The 22,200-nt window shown below is 35.1% G+C and overlaps 1 long non-coding RNA gene across 1 annotated transcript; it reads left to right on the plus strand.

Moving 5' to 3' along the window:
* Window positions 1-842: 842 nt before the first annotated feature.
* LOC143243931 (uncharacterized) lies at window positions 843-21,532 on the plus strand. The gene is made up of 2 exons (XR_013024817.1): window positions 843-1,959; window positions 17,365-21,532. It is a non-coding gene; the product is annotated as an uncharacterized LOC143243931 (long non-coding RNA).
* The last annotated feature ends 668 nt before the right edge of the window (window positions 21,533-22,200 follow it).

Below are 22,200 nucleotides of genomic sequence, written 5' to 3' on the forward strand. Positions count from 1 at the left end.
AGATTTACCGCTGTTCTATCGGAAGGGGGAGCGCTGATATAAAGGTGGCCCGGCATGGCCAGGTGGTTAAAGCACTCGAATCGTAATCCGAGGATCGCGGGTTCGAATTCCCGTCGCACCAAGCATGTTCGCACTTTCAGCCGTGAGGGCGTTATAATATTACGGTAAATCCTACTATTCGTTGGTAAAAGGGTAGCCCAAGAGTTGGCGGTGTGTGATGATGACTAGCTGCTTTCCCTCTAGTCTTACACTGCTAAATTACGGATGGCTAGCGCAGATAGCCCTGAAGTAGCTTTTCGTGAAATTCAAACAAACAAACAAACAAAGATATAAAAGTACTTAAGAATTAAAACCCAAGTTACAGGATAATGTGAAAAATGTTAGATTTAGCTGTAACTAAAGATATCTCTTTACATGCAAGTAAAATCTATGCAAAACACATTTTTTTCCTGTTTGTAACGACTACCTTCACAGGTGTAAACACTTAAAAATAAACAAAATGAAAATCCTCCCTTTTGTTAACACCTTGACTTGCACGCGACCCACGTCGTGCTCTATTTTCTTTTTAAAGGGCCACTTATTGGCTGGAACACAACCCTTCTTAAAAAAGTAATTGTAAATGACCAATGGGACTCTGGAAAGCATCGGCAAAATACGCTTCGGAGCCAACGTGTTAAAGTTACACATACAAAATAAAGGGAAAAATTATTGTTTATATTTCTCAGTTTAAAATTTTTTTCCCTAAAGTTATCACGTGTAAAATAGTCTAATAAAAAGATGAAAGAACCGTTAATTAAAATTAAGCAAAACACTTGAACAGTGATAATTACCTTCTGTGATGCAATTCAAACTTTTAATACTAATACGTTATACTCGCTAGATCGTCTTTTGTTTAATTTGGTATTACGCCAGTCTGTTGAGCACTAAAACGGTAGCTTTACTCACAGGAACTTATCAGAGCAAATTATTCGACTTGAATATTTCGTATACTTGATACATTTTAAGCTAATCAATAAAATAATAAGTAAAGGTGATTATGTAAACATTCATTTATTACAATAAAACAAAATCCATGTTAATTTCATATAATAAGTCTTATTCTTCCATATATGATTTTAGAATATATAATATTACTAAGTTCCTTTAAAATTTGATATTATCTGTTATGAGGTAACGATTTAAATCCTCTTCACCGTCGCCTGCAGAAAGCGCGGGAAAACAACCAGTGCATTAACCAATCAATGCGCGCGAGTTTTATCACTTGACAAGTTGTTTTCCCGCCCTATGACCTGACGCTGTAAAATCTGAGAGTTGATTGGCGGTTAAAAATAACGGGTCGCCGGGGTCTGCAGGAGCTGGAGTGTTGTTATTTTTTTGTTTTTTGTTTCGAACTCACTACGGTAACCCTCTACAACCGTGTAGTTAAAATCTTTGAGTGTGTTTCAACTGTGGGGTCTCGAGGCAGCTATCAACCATGAGCGCGGGAGACGTAATATGGCCTGTAATAATGTCACGTAACGTAAGGCTTATGATGGATTCCAGATTACCAGAGCTTTCATCTGCTCGACGCGCTCTTTTCGGCCCTTTGGACCACGAGGAGAATCTGCAGTTCTTACGAGAAGAAACAAACATGGTAATAGAGCAAGATAAAATGAGATGGAATTTTGATTTTGAGAAACAAACGCCCTTGGAAGGTAGATACGAATGGACAGTTGTTCAAGACGACGGCGCAGGAATTCCTCAAAACTTACAATCTAAAGTGAGCGCACACAGCGAGCTGCCGCAACAGTTGCTCAACAAAGCAAGCTGTCCAACCTAGCATGCTCTGGTGCATCTTGTCTGACGAGCTTCTCCCTAAGAAAAACTAAACCTGCAAGTATTACTGCAAATAGAACTGGTGCAAGCTCGACCTCGAAGGAAGATTTGGCAGTGAAGTTACGCAGCAGTTAGGAATAACCGGTAAGAATGTTATTTATCTGTTTGATTTGGAATTATTATTATTTCAAAATCTAAAGAAAAAGTACAGTTGTCACAAATGAATGACATTTAACTTCGTGATTTCTCATTTCACACAGACCATGGCCTCATTTTTTATATCTTCCCCCCAACCTGTATTATTATCCGGGACCTTATGACTGTTGTGGCATAGTGACGTAAATGTTAGTAATCGTACGCTCAAGTGTGTTCAAGAGAATCCATTTTTAAAGGTTTTTATCTTTTTCTTTTTTTTAATCCGTGTCGGCTTAATGTAGATTGACCACGTACATTATTGTGCTAATTATCCGACCATAGCAATAGATAAGATTTAGCTGCGATTCTCATTCAGTTTTAGGATATGAATTATTTCAGTTCGGTTGAATTGTAAACTTTCACAAGCGAACAACGTGACAAGAGGCACCATTTCATATTCGCTTCTGGCAATACGAAGGTTCCATGAATAGCCAGTCAGTTAAACGTTCGTAAATATATTTCAACAAACACAAATCAATGAACCATTTGCATAGTAAGGATGCTGTTTTACCATGAATGTTTGATTTTATTCATGATTATTTACTTCCAAAATGTTGTCTAACATTTCTTCTTACGTCATAGCCCTAAGGGTCACGGGTTGCAATCCAATTCCAAATCCTGTTCGTCCTTTCAGCGGTGTAATGTTACAGTCAATCCTGCTGTTTATTGGTAAAGAGTATACTTTGGATGATGTTGGCTAGGCCTTCTCACTAGACTATCACCTCGAGCAGCTGTGTGCGAAATTCAAAACAAATCATAAATCACATTCAAATACTTTTCGCCATGTTTACACGATTCTAGTACTTGGCAGAATGTATTGCTTTGAACGACGGCCTTTTTAACCAGCAATCCTTGTTGGAACAAAAAATAATTTTAAATTTTTGACGAGGATTTTGAAAAATTAGGCTTGCCAGTGATCTAAATATCTGTACGTTACCATTATTTTAATGTGTTTTAAAAAAGGTTTTTTCTAGGATAACTTGCGAATTATGACGAAGTTAATTAAAGGAGTTTAATTAGCATTAAGACATCAATTGTGTAATAGTAAAAGAGGGAAGGTAACACCCGCTTCTCATGGTTTTCATGTATAATATTTATGTTGTGTCACCTTGAAATAAATCACTGTTGTATATTTATAATCTCCCTAAGCATAGTAAAGAGTATGCCTACTAATTTGGTTTTTCATAATTGGTGGATAATTATAATCATAGATTTGTGGGTTTTCGAATCAGATATAGTTGACCATGTCGTGAGGTACAAATTTGCTTTGTGTCACATAAGCTTGGTACAAAAGTAACACGCCTAAGAAAATATAATTTCTGATGTCGCTCGTTGTCTATCCAGTTAACACGTTGTAAATAAATACATAAATAAGAATGGATTAAGAAAATTTAAATTTTTTTATCAGCTGCATGCAATACGAATAAAAGGAACAATTATGTTTTTGATGCTTTAGGCTTCGTACTTTTGAGCTACCCTGTAAATTTATACGCCATCAATAATCATATTTCTGAATCGTCATTGTCCATAAAAAGTAAAACAAAATTGGGGTGTGGGTGGAAAGCGAATTTAATTATAATCGTACTAAATTACCACTAATAATTGAAACACTTTTTCAACAGTTAGTTTTGAATTATTACAATACGATTGCTCCCTTCCTACGGATGTCGCCTTAGAGCAAGGATATTTTTTTTCTCGTAAATTTCTCGATCAAACGCAAAAAATCTCATTGTTAGAAAGACGTTTATCAAATTAGTCCGGATTGCATGCTGGCTTTCTGATTCAGAATTATCTTACCTATTTTGTTTTTCCTCCTGGTACGATGTTGTCATCACGTGACGACTGGCTCTGATTTCAACATTAGTTTTTTATATGCAAAGTATTTCACACAAACAACTTGTGCCCCTTCCCCGTGGCACAGCGGCATGTCTGCGAAATTGCAACGCTAGAAACGGAGTTTCGATACCTGTGGTGGGCAGAGCACAGATTGTGTAGCTTTATGCTTAATTCAAAACAACACTTAGCTCGCTTGGTATTTCCTTTTGAAATGAATGTTAAACTAAATATAAGTTGTATGAGTTCTCTCTAAAATATCCATGCCCATTTTGTTCAAAACTGTATGGTTATCAATTTGTGAACACGTATTCAGATGTTTCTGCATACACAGCTAAGTTTACCTTTATTACCATTTTACATTTACTTTGCAGTTATTTAGCTTCAGTTTCTTTATTAAGACTGTTATAAATACCTTTTAGTTGCTTTTTAATTTAGGTTTTATTCTTCATTTTAGTAACTTTGTTTCATCTCGTAAAACCGTGTCAAACACTAAACGAATATAACTATTTTATACCCTGTGCAGTATTATAAATACTATTACTATGCTTTATTCTTTATTTCATGTGTAGTTTTATTAAATGAAGTTACGTCTACGTGAATTTGTCTGTTTGACTGCGTAAAATATTTTCAAATAGACCAGGCTTTATAGATCTAACACAAAATGCCTGCTAGTAAGTATAATCAAAGGGTGTGCGTGAAAATAGACAAGAAAAATTAAAGCGAAGGATACGAAATCTACCGTAATTATTTCGGGGTCGCGGCTAGTACTGTATTAGATACAAAAGTTCTCAGTTGACAATTTACCTTTGCGTACAGATAAGCGTGTTAGATCAAATTATGATATTGTAATAACATTCATATCAATATTGTAGTAGGGCCTGAACGCACTGTAACTTGCACTTTTGTGTGTGATTAAAATACGAATTTAATTACAGCTATAGTAAAATATGAAACTTCTATGTTTAAAATATCGTATTTGAAAATATAAAAGTTGTATGTGACATTAGAATAATGTCTTAAAAACTTAAACATATATATCTTCTGTAATACGAAGGTGATATACAATGTACAAATAATATATCGGTTATACTTCTGTGGTTGAAATATCCCAGTTGGTTACGTATACTTAAGTAATAAGTTGCCGGTAATTACAAACAAATTAAGTGTAGCTTATATATATTTTTATAACTCAGTGTTTATTAATCCGTTGAAAATGCGATAATATTATTGTGTCATGTCTTTAATAACGTCTTTTTCTTCCAAGTTCGAACTGTTCTTTCATCTGGGACGATACGTCACAATAACAGGACGTTATTTTGACCGTGTAGCCAGACAGACTTGCGACTGTCGAAGGTTGTTGAGTTTAATCAGATAAGAACTAGAAATCAACTTTTTTTTTCATCTTTTCACTGAGGGTAAAATCGTCTGAATTAGGTACAGCATGTCGTGATAATAGATGCATAAATGTTAATTGACCCTTAATTTCTACCAGACATTTCTTTACTTTTTTAAGCGCAGAATGATTTTACAAACCCGATAATAGGGTATGTAATAACGAATAAATTATTTTTCTCGACTTCTTTAAAATGCACTCGTGTCTTGAATAGAACACGTTTGCTCTATCATTGTATTTTCCTGTTTATATAAAAACGTCTAACAGTTACGTGACTGAATAAACGCTACGAAGGGCCGTTGGCTATTGGCTATTCATTTAAATGTAAGTGATTTGTGAACTAGAAACAGCAGATACATGCATATAAAGCCGATGTTTTACCAGTCGGTTATTTCGTGGAACGAATGATTTTTTGTGTTGGTTATGCTATCAAACTGAAAGTTACTTTGATGAACTCTACCAAATATGATATCTTGAATTTCGGTTCATAAAACAATTTTTATACGAGGTTCAGTTTTCAAGTTGAATTCGTAAGAAAATAAAACACGTTACGTCACTTGTACGTTTTCTGTTGTTTAGTGGTTTGAGAGGAAAATGTTTTAAACGTCACTCTTTTGTGATGCAATGAATGAAACGACAAAATAATTTGAAAGTTTAGAATACCTCTTCCCCTGGGCCCCTTGACAAGAGGAAGGAACTACAAAAGTGCAGAAGAATTTAAAAGAATGGCAAAAACTACGTAGAAGATTAAACTGATCAGATCAGAGGGACTTCGGGAAGAAAGACAGTATATTGCAAATCTGAATGAAATAAATCGCCGGATTTCAGGGGTTGGTATCTGGCGTGATTTTTCAACTATACTCAACAGTTCAGAATACCAGTTGAGAACCTGAGAAGAAGAGTATTGTTAGTTTGTTTTGTGAAAGAAAACTTAGTTTTTTGAATTTCGTGCAGAGCTACACGAGGGCTATGTGAACTAGCCGTCCCTAATTTAGCAGTATAAGACTAGAGGGAAGGTAGCTAGTCATCACCACCCACCGCCGATAGTGGGATTGAGCATGAGTGCCAGAAGCTAACATACATCATTATAAATAGATATGTACGCTTAGCGCACGTTAAACCTATGTTTTCAAGTGTAATGTCTAATTATGAATTTATTTAGTGTCTTCAATATAGATGGTTAAGTATTACTATATAGAATACAGTTATAATATATTTTAAAGTACAATAGGCAGGTAGAGACTTATTATCAATTTTAGAAATTTTCTTTTCTTTTTATTTACAAAATTTATTCTTCCCAATTTTGAAAGTCTAGCAGTTATCCAAATATTTGCATGGTTTAAAAATATATTTTGGCTAATGTCTTTCAAAGCGGTTCCCCGGTCGGGCACCGGTAAGACTATGGACTTACAACCCTCAATTCAAGGGTTCGATTTCCCTCGGTGGACACAGCCGATACCCAAATGTGGCTTTACTATAAGAATACACACACTTTCAGTGCGGATTTATAATACACGAAATATTTGAGCATCTACAGAGCTAGTAACGTAAGCGCTGCGCCTTGGATGACTTTGCAATTTATTTACAGGTGTTTTTACTACGTGCGGGGATTTTTTCCTGCCTACTATTAACAAGTGCATATGGCAGAGAGAGACGCGGGTCTCTTGTGCTATTCGTGACGTGCACCACGGCAGGTGTCCGTCCTTACACGCTTGTACTCGTACTGTTTCCAGCGTACACGTAAACTTTAATGTATTTTATGAGTTAGCGAGTGTCTCGGTGATCAAATAAGGATACAAGGCTACGTGAGCTACACACGAAACGTGACTTCACTTAATTTATTATTACATAATACAATCTCTGGCAAGCTTCGCAAATTCACTGTATACAATAATTAGTTATAGTTAAGAGTTTAACATTAAATATGTCTCTCAGCTATTTGCAACAGAAGACAGTCAGCACAAAAAATTGTTTTTTATGTTTAAATGTAGTGATACTATATAACGGACTTTCGTCATGTACGGCAAAACATTAGCTTATGTAGAAACTTTAAGTTTAAAATGTCGACTTCAAGAATCGATAACATATTCTAACGCAACCGATCATTATGACACATAATGCAAACATTGGTAAAATAAAGTTGCCTTAGCGATTTGTAAGGTATTGAAAAAATAAGACAACAGCATGTTCATATCATATACAAACTACTTGATTTAATGTACTTTCTCTCTTATCGTTGTTTGGGTATTTGTATACCCGGGAAGGTCAGGTTTGCGTCGACTTCTTCCTCCTTCCTTTATATTGGTATTAGCAACTGTGAAGTGTATTTATAAATGTTACTCGATGGCCAGAGTGACCCACACTTACTCAGGCCCGATTTAATGCTTCTACTTTGTTTGTTTTTGAATTTCGCGCAAAGCTACATGAGGGTTATCTGCGCTAGTCATGCCTAATTTAGCAGTGTAGGGCTAGAGGGAAGGCAGCTAGTAATCACCACCCACCGCCAACTCTTGGGATACTCTTTTACTAACGAATAGTGAGATTGACCGTCCCATTATAATTCCCCCACGACTGAAAAGGGGAGCATTTGTGGTACGGCAGGGATCCGAACCCATGAGCTTCAGATTACAATTCGAGCACCTTAACCACGTGGTCGTGCCGGGCCTGATTTAATGCATTTCCCGAATTAAGCTTAAAAACACGAGCGTACAACCTTGTAAAGTCTTTCTCGAGCTACGACTCCCAGTGGCTCGATGTTAAGTCTGAAAGCTTCTAACGCTACAAACCAGATCCTGATACCCGTGGTGAGCACATCACACATTGTGTAACTTTGTGCTTAAAAACAAACAAAGAAACAAGTCAAAATCTATAATATCTGAGCTTCAGCAGTGAATTATATTGTCAGCCATATTTCAATATGCAGAAATTGTGTTTTGTATTGTTGGTGAGAACAAACAGGCGTATATGAGTGGAATGGGTGTACAAAAAGTATCTACAGTTCATTTGCATGTTTTATTGCTACGCTTTCACTTTGAAAAGGTGAGATCCAAAGATATTCGAATGGACTAAACTGATGTTCACAGTATGATTAGCCTGGTGTTAACCATGTGATTAACCCAGACCATTGACACATCGTTGACTCTGATTAACCACTTGCGTACCATACTGTTGAGATCCTGTAGGCTTAATATTTAATTGTTACACACCACAATGTTGACTTGCCGTGGTCTCAATGATAATTTGTTGCACATCACGCTGTTTACTTTGACTATCCACTGTACAGCACACTGTTGACTCGCTGTGGACTCAATGAAAACTGCTGCACACCATACTGTTGACTAACTGCTGCACCATACTGTTGACTAACTGCTGCACACTACACTGTTGACTAACTGCTGCACACCACACTGTTGACTAACTGCTGCATCCCCCACTCTTCACTTATTGCTTACTCCTTAATTAACTACTGCCACCACATTATTGACTCTACGATTGACCTCTTTAAACATCATCGTTGACTCCATGATCAGCCACAACCACAACATTGTTGACACTATAATTAACCTCTTTACACATCACTGTTGACTCCATGATCAGCCACAACCACAACATTGTTGACACTATAATTAACCTCTTTACTCATCACCGTTGACTCCATGATCAGCCACAACCACAACATTGTTGACACTATAATTAACCTCTTTACACATCACTGTTGACTCCATGATTAGCTACTACATCTATAATAGCTGAGTCAGGATTACGTGATTAGTTACTAATAGCCTCGAGATTAACTGTTTTCACAACTTATGGTTAACTCTTCTTCGGTAACTATTGATGAATGAATTTCAGGACATAGTCTGAGGCAACCGTTGGAAACTTTTATTATGCTCTGCCATTTGGGAACTAAAAACGATTTTTATTTTCCCTTTCCTTATTTTCATCTTTCGAAGCTCTACTCAAATAAGTGGTTAAATCTAACAACGCAAAATGTAAATTTTTCTTTATGTTAATTGGCCTTAAGATTTTGGCCAGCAATGTATATGTATATATGTACTGTATGTCAAGTTGACGTGTGTACTGTATATATGTTTGCTGTACGTCAAGTAGATGTGCGTACTTGAAGATATATAAATATTGTTAGCTTGTTGTTGGAGTTATAAGACCTTTAGAATGGCTAATATTAACACTGTATAATATTTGCAAAAATATAAATATTATTGCAGATGTTAAGAGATGGCACCATGTTTGTATAACTAACATACAATAATGATTTCGTAAAATATATGTAGTTTTTCCATTACTGGCTACATAGAAAAGGAGAAATTCAATATTTATATAGATCTTGAAGTACTAAACTTCCTTAAAGTCCTTTGTACACTGTATGTACATTTCTTGATAAAAACCGTTTTTACATGTATATGTTTCTCTACATGTGGGTTTTCTCGACATCACTGTAAAACCGTGTTTCGATACTCGCGGTGGGCACGGCACAGATAGTCTGACAACCAACTGTTTTGTCTTTACAATACGTTAGGCCTTAACGACAATGTTTCTTTCTAGACAGATTATTCCTGTTATGATTGTTACAGAAGTTTTATGCATAAATCGAAATTTTAAAAGAGGCTACTTTGTGTTAAAAGTCTATATATTGTAGTAGGTGTCAACCTTTAATCGGAAGTGCAGTGGCATCTCTGCAGTGTCAGTTCTTACTGGGTCGTGTGTGTGTGTGTGAGGCGGGGAATCAGTAAGAAATCAAAACATCTTTGTGTGGCTCTATTTTCTGACGGTTATCCGACCTTTCTATAGTAGTTTAAATAATTTCTATTCCTATTTAATTTGAATGTTCAGAACTGATAAAGCTCCAGTATGTACTTCACGGTATACCTTTCTTTAGCATATTTGTGAGGAAAGTACTTCGTGTTGCAATATATAAAACTAATGCTAGTGAGAATAACTAAATAATTGGAGGTTCTCACACACATACAAACTTGTTCGTGTTGTGAAAGTGTAAAAATGTATTTCACAAAATTCATCAAACGATAGTTTTTTAACACACTTATTAACGTAGAAGTCTGTTTAACTTAACAACAATCTTATGAGTGCGAAAAGTATTTTTATTTCTCTTGGTTTTGAGGTTGTAATTATTACAACTTATTCCCAGTTTATGATTTAGGACTGAACCCTATCTCCTGAGCTGTCCGAACTCCGTGGTATATATTTAGAATTACTGCTCATAATACCGCCAACAGCGAGGGATTCCAACTGACGAATCACTGCATTCTTATAATTATGAATACTGGGTGATAATAACAATTAAGAAAACAAAACTAAATATAATACAATGTTGGCCAATGTACTCGGGTCTTAATCAAATCCCTAACAACTCTATTAGATGCTAATTGCATACCTTGCTTTGTTGAAGGTTGTAATTGACTCTTTTAACTGCCCTTAAATTCACAGCCAAAGGTCTATACAAATAACAGTTTGCCCTATTTTAGGGTGTTTTATGCCTCACAATTGACGAAAATCCCCAAACAAAGCAGTCCGCATACACCGTCAGATAATTTTCTGTTACCATACAAAGCAAATATTTTAATCGAGCAGTTAACTCTGGGTAGTGGTTATTAACATAAAACATAACAGATAATGTGTTTTAGTACGAAGATCTGTCTATAAAATAAGCTATTTCAACGACCGGATTAAGCTTTAGTTCTGATCCATGTAGTTAGCTTGTTTTGATCAGTTATTAATATTTGTTACGCGTAATATAATTAGATTTGTGAAATAAAGGATATATGATATTAGCTTCACGCAGTTGTACTATAAAAAACAATAAAAGAAAATAATCGTTACGTCAGGTTATGCGGGCGAACCTGAAGATAGGAATGAAAATTGGCGCAAACACCAATAGAAAGTCATAGGGGTTGTTCGCAGGACGCAGATCTACGGCTAAGACCTTGAATATTCTCGGAAGATTGTTTTAATACATGCTGTTGAGACAAGAGGTGCCGACACCCTGTTCTTGTGGCTGGCTGCTAGAACCACATGTGTCTCAAACTCGAGTCCATTTTTCTTAAGGGGTCATATAATGTTTTGTAATGAGAAAGAAAAGATGAATCGTCGAAAAATAAAACCGTACACCAGACTATTTGTGTTCGTTTGTGGTTTTGATAGAGTCATATTTAGGCCACGAGAAAAACACGGTAACTAAAGTTAACGTTACTCGTCTTCATTGCTAAGCTTGCAAGTAATGCCTCAAGTAAAGTCTTTCGGCCTATGTGAATAAGGCGACCACACAAACAGAACAAATGTTTTTCTTTTCTCTTTTTTTTTAATACCGAATTCATAAAATATAATAAGATTAACTTGTGATAGTATTAATGCTGAACGTTTGCCATCAAGGGATCTTTTAATCACCACATGAAGACAACATTCCATACATGTCATAACGATCCTGGATAAAGAGCATGCGCGGCCTAGTTAGTGCTTTGCTTATTGGACGAGGGGGGGGGGGGATCTCAAGGTCTCGTATACCAGACGCGGTGCTTCCAAACACGTTCCACGCTTTGAGCTGTGGATGTGTTGCAGGAGTGATAGTCAATACCCCTATTCGGTTAAGACTGCATGCTACAGGTGGCGAATGCTTTTGACTGGGTGCCTTCCTTCAGCTCAGCATTTAGAAATTAAACAAGGCCCCACCTGGACAATAGGGGGGATCTTTGGCCAGGCTGTTTATTCCATTGTATGCATAAGGTGTCGTTTAGGGGAAGAAACAAACAACGTCACATATGCTGAGCTTCATAATTCAACATTAATTGTATGAATTATAAACATGTTTTAGGCTTAATAATGGAAAGCACTTATTTTAAAAACGCCCATAGTTCAGTCTAATTCTCTATTCCTCAAAGAGTATAAAAGGCTTTCAACGTCTCCTAAGTAAACCTTTTAAACAGAATTGTTGGACTAACGTAGGAGTTTAAAAGTTTTAAGGTGTCTCCTGTTGTCGTTTTACGCACGTCAGATCCAGAGATCTAACCGTAATTGAGCCCAGCATGGCCATATGATTAGGGCGCTCGACTCGTAATCTGAGGGTTGCGGGTTCGATTTTCCGTCACACCAAACATTCTCGCCCTTTCAACTTTGAAGGCGTTATAATGTTTCAATCAATCCCACTATTCGTTGATTAAAAGAGAAACGCATGAGTTGGAGGTGGTTGATGATGACTAGTTGCCTTCCCTTTAGCTTTTCACTGCTAAATTAGGGATAGCTGACGCAGATAACCTTCGTGTAGCTTTGCGCAAAATTCAAAACAAACAAATAAACCCTAGTGACAGACAAACCACTGGGTAACGACTGGTCCTTGTTTATCACTCGGCCGTGACGCTTTTAGACGAAATGCGGTGATATTACTGTCAAGTGTGACTCTTTAATTAAGGGAAATGCGCATATTTAGGTTTCTACCGATGACCGCAGTACTTTTCATCTAACGAAATTTTAACTATACAGTTTCCTTCCACAATAATCCATTACTTAGATATCCTTTCGACGTTCCAAAAAGAAGTATGCCAAAAAAGACTTTCAAATAAAGATAAAGAGGCGGGGAAAAAAAAAGAATTCTCGAACTCATTGATGGTTATTTTTGTAAACTGTATGGCTTGTGGTAGATTGGAAGAGAAGATTTTTATTATTTAAGATGGTACAAAGAATCTCACATTTATAATTTCTTTAGCTATATACCCGAAATTGTAAGTAAGTAGGTTGTATTAGGGAGATGTATTCTTGTCAGAAATGAATAAAAATTATTAGATAAAAGTGAAAATAATTCGAAACATATGGAGGATATGTGCATTTTAGAGATTCTACATGCATTGTGGAAATTAATACAGGTAAAAATGGACTGTTTATTTGTTTTATTTTGTTTTCCATTTCTTGCCATTATTAGAGTAGTTATCATGATGTGTTATACAAGGCAGAGAATCGAAAGAGGAATTCGCCATCTTTTATTTTACTTTAACCCTGAGCTTTTATAAGATCAGTATTATCAGTCTTAGAATTATTTAAAAAAAAATTGAATTAGCGATCGAATTAACTTGGTTACCTTGTCTGTAAAACCAGTTTCTGTCATGAGTCAAGTACAGATTGAAGCCGTGTACCAAAGAAAGAGAACTTTGTTGCTTGGAGACTAATAGTGTGTGGCAAAGGTCGACGGGAGACGCTAGAAGGAACCTGAAACAGGGGGCTTCATGTCTATGGTTATGTGCATATGTTACGCTTTAGACAGAGCTTCTGGAACTCTGCATCTCTCCAGCTTATCGAAACGCTTCCCAGTGCCTAGCGTAACTCTGCAAAGCTTAAGACGTTAAAAATCAGGTTTCTGTACTAGCAGAGGATAGAGCACAGGTAGACCATTGTATATCTTTGCACTTGACAACAATCAACCAACTAACTTATCATAACTGACATACGAACTCCATCTAATAGAAGAAAGGTAAAGCACTCTAAACGTTTAAGGGTGAGAAGTGCAATGACTTGTCTGCGAATTGTCTAGTGCTAACCCTGTACAGATATGGATGCCATTTATGAAAAGGGAGTTTTGCTTTGTTCGAAGAATGTCAAGCGCTGAACTGATAGAAAGAATAAAATAGTTTGTACAACATGATAAGCAAAGAAAAATATTCCTGTTCGAATACAAGTTTTAATTATTTATTCATAAAAACTATTACTGGTTCGTGATTGGAAAGGTTTCTTTAAAATTGTCTAAGGTGCGTACGATGTATGAAGAGGAAACAGTGCTGGAATTCCATGGTGCTAAAAAACAATTCTGTGTGAGTTCATTATATATCTCAATCTTTCTTTAGAAGAGTAACTCTTCTTAGTAACAGCTGGCCCGGCATGGCCAAGCGCGTTAAGGCGTGCGACTCGTAATCTGAGGGTCGCGGGTTCGCATCCCGGTCGCACCAAACATGCTCGCCCTTTCAGCCGTGGGGGCGTTATAATGTGACGGTCAATTTCACTATTCGTTGGTAAAAGAGTAGCCCAAGAGTTGGCGGTGGGTGGTGATGACTGGCTGCCTTCCCTCTAGTCTTACACTGCAAAATTAGGGACGGCTAGCACAGATAGCCCTCGAGTATCTTTGTGCGAGATTCAAAAAAACAAACAAACAAACAAGTAACAGCTACATTTCGATCTAAAAACTGGATCTCAGTCGGTTGATGTTTTAATATGTAATAAATGATTAAAAGTATTATAAACAAAGGTAAATGGTTGACAAAATCCCAACGTGTATTTTCTTATGGAAAAAGCTTGACATAATGATTGGTGTGTTTGGGCTATGAATCCTTGAAACCAAGGGTTCGTGGCTCATGTCTCATTACTAGAAAAAACTGAACTCCTCAGTTTGCAGTTTTGGATGCGCTATAAGACTGGCGGTCAAATCCTACTATTTGTATCGAATAGTATGACACAAAAATTGGCAGTGGGTGCTGTTAACTGTCATTTCTCTAGTCTATAAGCTCAAAATTTAGGAGGAATATGCGCAGAGGGCTGTGTATGTAGCTCTGCCGAATTTTCTAAAACAAACTAAAATGTTTGGTACACAACCTTTCATAACGTTTTTATCTATAGATTGTTTTGTTGGGCTCTGTTAACTGTAAGGAATGATTTCAGATCTAAGTTAAATTGATGATCTCTGTCAGGTGTGGACTGTTTTCAGTAGATCTATTTTTTTTCTTTTACTTTTTCGGACTAGTAATACCAGAGGACAGAAGGGGTTTGTTTTCATTTTTGTGTTAACGATTTAGTGAGAACAAGGAATTTTCCATAAGTGGTTTAGTTAATCGAAGGGCATGGTTACTGACAATAACTGATGTAAATGTTTGCACTTGTTCTGTGTCGTACGAACTGCTATTTCTTTGAACAAAATATCGTAATAACATAAATTTTCATGGGATATCACAGAAGCTTTTTTATTTGGTAAAACAAAACACATGAAATCAGAAACAAAGGAATATTTCAAGAAAACATATACCACAGTTACATTAAGAAATTCTGTTGCGTTTTATTAACTTAGTTATTTTTAATCGATATTTTCGACGTTTATAATGCTGAACTTCTAAATATAATGAGAACTTCCAAGTGAAATAGATGTAGAATGGATGTCTTATAAGTTTCGTATTACGTTTGTTTTTTGTGTAATTTAGCCATTTTTATTCTTCTTTAGACTGTTATCTAAGTGAAAAAGCTATGAGTACTATCTGCACTAGCCGTCCTTAATTTACCAATGTAAAACTAGTCAACTAGTCATCACCACCCGCCACAAACTCTTGAACTCTTTTACCAACGAATAGTGGAATTGATCGTAATAAATTAAAAAAACCCACGGCTGAAAGGGCGAGCATGTTTGTTGTGACGGGGACTCAAACTCACGACCATCAGACTGTGATTCGAGTGCCTTAACCACCTAGTCATGCCGGACCCTGAATGAAAATAAGAGGAGTGTAAAGCGATAAACATGACAACAGATGGTGGATTTAGTAACCAGAAGTATGTTATGTCCAGTAGGAACTGATTTTACTGTAATGACACTTGCATTTTTTTACGGCGGAAAAAGCAGTTAATATTCTGTGGGAAACAGTCTAGTATTTTTTTTTCGAAGCTGATTTGGTAAGAGAACTGAACCATACGACTAATTCAACCATAAAAACTGATTCAGAACTCGTCGTGTTTTAATTACCGTTTAATAATAAACAGTATAAGATTTAAATCAGAACTTCCCAAACACGTTCACAGCCTGCAATGGCCAGGTGGTTAGAATGATTGACTTTTAATCTGAGAGTCGCAAGTTCGATTCCCTCCTCCTAAATTGGAGACTAGTATCGCAGTAAGCCTTATATAGTATACTTCGTCTTAGCCGAAGTTCATAAATTATCTCCCATTAGTGTTTATCGCAGGTATTTTTAAAGCATTTTCCCAAAGTGCAGTGTCGTAAAGAGAAGTTATGTGCGGTTGAATGACGCATCAATTAAAGTGTGAATGTATGTACATGTGAACATGATCTTTGGTTAAGTTGTGGTTAGTTAATTGAACGTTTCAAAGATTCAAGTTTTTATCCAGGATTGCAGATGGCGTCCTGTTCGCGATATATATTATTCTGTTGAAGATCTATTTAACCTTGACTTTTTAACAGCTGCTATAACTCTCTTCGGTATAATTAGTTCTGTGAAGTTTTCATGCCAGTTAAAAGAGCTTTCAGACACTCCGCTGTTCGCTAAATATCTAATAAAAAGAAAAGGAAAATAGTCGGAAAAATCAATGGCAAAAAACAATACGTTTTACATTATCCACACTAAAACGTAATAACAGTTTTACGCTGATCATGAAATCCCTACTCGAAAGCAATGAAACCCGACACTGAACATACTTTGAATTCATCTAAGCTGCTCGTTTACGGATTTAGAACATCAAACGCCGGGATTCGATTTCCCGCAGTTGACAGAGTGCAGAAAAACTCACTGTATGTATAGCTTTACCCTAAAACAACAACATTGTTCAACAGGACTCACTTTAATTGTATTAACGAATTTGATCTAATGATCTTTAGTTTTCCTCGTGTTGATTTGTTGCTGATGGCGAAAGTTGACATGATTTCCATGCAGTTCTAGGCGACTTTCAAAGCTACAAATCTGTTTGTTCCCATTTACTTGAAGGTGTTGAAGTTTTAAGATAAATAGGCATTCCCAATTCTTCATGGACTTTCACTGTTTTATGTGAAATGTTAAAAGGGTGCCTATCCTTAGACAATACATCACGATTCTGATAGCTTTTATTTTTTGAAGTGCAAAAGAAAATATATCAATCAGACCAGTAAGAAAATGTTAATATTGGTTCATAAGTAATAAACTAAAGTGATTTCTCTCAAATATTAAATATATATATTATCGACTCTGGAAATTTTGCAACATTTGGAAGATTATTTGACATAATTGTTTTTAGCGAATGTTTTTAACCAATTAATGAAATCTTAATTATTTTAATTATATTAATTAATTTTTAATTGTACTTTGTGAATGTTTATAGATTACATGACGTATTGTGATAAGTTATCTTAACGTATTTTTCTCTAGGTATTTGATGGTTTCAAGTACCCAACGACCTACCAAAGACTACGTGATAAACAGTCCCACGTTTCTCAGCTGATCTCAAGAACTTTGACGAAAAAAGAAGAAACCCAACGTAAATCATGATGTGTTGTATTATAGTGGAAACTGGTCTCTTCAAACCCTCTTTTCGAATAGTTACATAAATGTATTCATATTTCATTTTCACTTTTCATTGCATTGGATTTTTAGAATTGTCCCTAGAAGGTTTCAGGCTAATGTGAAAGACATTTTTCTATTTAGTGGTTGTGAATTTTATTTTCATTAGAAAACAAGGCAGAGGGCTGACCCAGCTTGTCCAAAAAAAAGTTGTGAACGTATAAGAGCAAGAATAATTTCGTATTTCTAGATTTAATCTATTTGTTTGTATTTCTCTTTGGTGCTACAAAATATTTTTATTGGAAATATTACTATTTATTTTGCACTGTATTCTTAAAGCACTTCCCTTTTCCACACCACATTTCCTAAATTCACAAAGTCTATCGAGGAGTGAATAAGTTTCATATTTGAACTGACTAAATCCATAATGACGGTTACTTTTATTGTTGTTGTGTTTTTTGCAATCAGATTAAAAAGTAGCATGTAGGTTTTCCAGGCATTTAATCTTCACTATACGTGAATATGGTTGGTAGTTTACGCAAGTATTGTAAGAAAAAAAGAAAAATTGTTTGCAAATGGCTTTGGTTCTGAGAAGTAACTTTTGCTCATTTGAGATGTGCAATGTTTTATACATGTTTTACTTATATATATTTTTTATAAACAATAATATACTTAGCGAGGATCCCAACACAGTATTCGTTGAGAAATTTGAATAACAACATATAAACAACATTGAGACTCAAAACTGAATAAAAGTTGAGGTTTGGAGTGTAATGTAACAACCTCCTATTTTGCTTTGTTATAATGGTATTTGATAGTAGAAGTGTAAATATAATAAATAGAATGTATGTTTTTAATGGTTTCCATCTGCAGTCGCTGACTCATTCCTGTCACTTTAGATGATCGAGTGTGAAAACCTCGTGAATCTTGGCATTGACTTTATATTTAAAAGTAAGACAACATTCGTGATCAGACTGTACTTATATTTTCATTAAAATTTTTCCAAGGGGTCAGCAGTAAGTTTACTGACTTAAAACGCTAAAATCCGGATTCGATTCCCAGTGGTGAACAAAGTACAAGTAATTTACTATGTAGACTTGCGGTGAAAAAACATAGGTATGCCAAATGATTTATAATTTGACATGTGCGAGTCGCATCTGACACTCATTACTAATGTAATTTATTTTTACCGTATAAAACAATCGACAAGGCACTATTTTTAGCTTCTATTAATCCGCTGTGTTACTAGTAAAGACCTTTAAATCTGGAATTTCCTTTTCTTAATTAATACCTCCAGTCGCGAAAAACCGATCCACATTTAGGGAAAAAACGTCAGAGCTTAAAAACGGATTGGATGCGCCAGACTACGTTACCGTAATCAAATAATACAGTCTAAAAACAAACTTCTGATTAAAAAAAATATATTTGTAAATGAAATCTGTAAAAATGACTTGCGAGGAATATAAACACAGAAAGAAAGGAGACTGTGATGTTTGTAAATGCTGCTAACCTTTGGATTCATGCCTGAATAAAGGAAATTAAATTAATTAGATGTGAATAAATGGAGCATAAAGTGGAGAAAGAAGAGTAACGACAACTGACTTTAAAGGTCAAAATATAATTAATTAGAAGACATTAAAGTGTATGATATTGATTCTGGTGAAGATGGAAACGCTGAAACCTCTAAAACCGTTACTGCTATATATAGCTGTATCCTTTTTCATATTTTATGGATTTCAAATATGAAAAAAAAAAAGATTCTGAATAGTAAAGTTAATTAGTTTATTTCTACCAATCAGCGCCTTTTGGAACTTAATGTTTTCAAAATTTGGCGCGACGCTTAGAGGGGTCGGTTTTATGTGATTGAAGGGCTTAAAATGTCTAACTCTCTGAGCGAGACTTTTTCACGCAAGTCGCGGCGAGTGAGAAAACAAACTGAATTCACTGATGGAGTCAGCGCCTTTGTTGGTAATCACGAGTAGGAAGAGATTCAGTGGGATTTTTATCTCAGCTTTTGGTATTTTCTCCGCTGGATAATTTCACGTAACATAATTTTATGAAAGCTCCATATAAAAAAAATACATCCGTGTTTCTCTTTTTACTCCTTTTTTGTTGAAGCATAAGAACATCAAGAATATTTTAACATCATTAATATGATAAAAGGTTATGTTTGGAACATTCCTTTAACTATGATCTAATGGTAAAAAGTAACGTTGCACGAACGTAAAACATTGGGTTTTATTTCATTTTTGTTTGTTATTTGACACAAATACTTTTCTACGTAGTTGTTGTTTTTGTTGTATTGATTCATTTTAAACATTTTTAGTATACTTTACGCATTTGGCATATTTCAATATTCTTGACTCATTTATAACGTTACTAGTATATTTGACTCGTTTTAATTCCTTTCGGTACACTTCAATATTATTTTTATTAAGAAATCTTAATGCGTTCACTTTTATAAGGGGCCGATGAATTATGTTTAATCAACACTTAACAGTTACAGATGTGTTAGGTACAGAAACTTTTGACAATATTAAATAAATGTTCCATTAAAACTTGTATGTGTTAGTGATTATAACAAAAAGAATCAATGGAAAAGTGGATCAGGTTATAGATCCACCAAACACATGGTTTAAGATTTGACTTTTTTTTTTTTTAAGATTTCGCAAATGCGGTTGTTCATGTTGCATAGATGTGTAGATAGCTTTCTAGAAAATATATATTAGTCATTCTTAGTTTTTATTGCTGACCAGATGTGTACCGTCAACGAATGATCTCACCTGAATGTTTTATTAAAAACATTTTTGTGTTTTTATGTTTAAGACATATATATAAATAAATATATATATATACACAAACATATATATATGTATATTCGTTCGTGTGTTACCATAATGCACGCTGTTTTTGTTATACAAAACACGCTGTTAGTGTGTGTTTAGTTTATTGGCAATTGAAATTGAAAAATGGTATGAAAAATTTTTCCTTGTTAACATAAAAGGAAGTTTTAACTGTATATGGCTAAAATACCATTATAAACGTTGACAGATGTTCAATGGTTTGATTTTGTTTTTGTTTTGTATTTTTTTAGTATCTCAGCCGTAACTGCATTTTTTCAATTGATAGAACGATGTAATATAATTATTCTCCAGTATTCCTTAAACGAAGTAAGATTTCGTGATCTCATTTATAAAGGTTATAACAATTAGAATTGCAGGTATTGAGAGTTCATAAAGATTATAATTTCGTAAAATAAGTTCATGTAAAAACAGGTTTAGGAAAACGTCCTACCTTTAGACTTAGCAAGAAAGGGTTTATGTAAAAACAGACTTGAGAAAATGTTCTACCTTTTGGCTTAGCAAATAATGATGTTTGTATAATAAAAGCTCATCAAATCATTTGATCTCTTTCATTACCACTAGATCTCGGTATCCATTTTTGGATGTCAACCATTTACAATCTTTATACATTTTTTATGGACATTGTGTAATAATAAAAAAATCAAGAATTGTTTTTGAATTTGATTTATTATAGTAAATAGTGATCTCAAAAAAGGCGCTTATTAGCTAAAGTATCTTGAGGTAAACTCATGAAGATTTAGAGAATAGGAAACACAGATTTTAATTATTAAGCAACTAAAATAATAAGTATATATATGTATAGACAGTATTTGTTTTCTCTTTTTTGTAAACAATATTATCATTGTTTTCGTTTAATTTTATACTGCAGAATTTGTATTTTGAATAAGAGAAGTAACCGCTGTTGCTACTGCTGATCATGCCTTTGGACCTACATTATACAACAAGGATTCAAAATAGACATTATACCAGTTCTTGTTTTGATCTCAAATTGCATTGTTTACGCTATTTAGGTGTCAGTTTTGATTTCGTCCCATTCATCTGCAGCTGAATATATTATACATGCATGTCCAGAGATGAATATAATAGCCAAGTCTTATACAAAAGAGCTTATATGCCTTATGTAAACACTGGAGAAGGTGATTTTGTAAATAATAAAAAAGTTTTGGCGTTAATCTTTGTTTCGGAGTCGTGTTGTTCTGCATAAAAACATTTCTTTAGCTTCTTATACAAACAAACCAACTAAACCCATAATAGGATGTCAGATATCTTTCAGACGAATATCCCAATATTGAACAACGAATATATTTTTTCAGTTTCTTTCTGTTTGTTAACAACTTACTTCAAAGTTTTTTGTTTTTTTCATATGTCCTATAATACTGGCCCGGCATGGCCAAGCGTGTTCAGACGTGAAACTCGTAATCTGAGGGTCGCGAGTTCGAATCGCGGTCGCACCAAACATGCTCGCCCTTTCAGCCGTGGGGGCGTTATAATGTGACGGTCAACCCCACTATTCGTTGGTAAAAGAGTAGCCCAAGAGTTGGCAGTGGGTGATGACTAGTTGCCTTCCCTCTAGGCTTACATTTCTAAATTAGGGACGGCTAGCGCAGATAGCTCTCGTGTAGCTTTGCGCGAAATTCAAAACAAACTAAACAAACAAACCTAAAATACTTCCAGTATATGATCTTAGAAAATAAAGGCAGAACCTTCAAAAACTGCCGTTACTAACTTACGGGGCTTTGTAATTGGTTCATGTTACAGTTTCTTATAGTTATGGAAAAACAACAACTCTGCTCATATCTTTTACACAGAGCATCTTCTGGTGTGGCCTAAAGATTAACAT

Source organism: Tachypleus tridentatus, chromosome 2 (assembly GCF_004210375.1).
Source record: "Tachypleus tridentatus isolate NWPU-2018 chromosome 2, ASM421037v1, whole genome shotgun sequence".
NCBI classification, from domain to species: domain Eukaryota; kingdom Metazoa; phylum Arthropoda; class Merostomata; order Xiphosura; family Limulidae; genus Tachypleus; species Tachypleus tridentatus.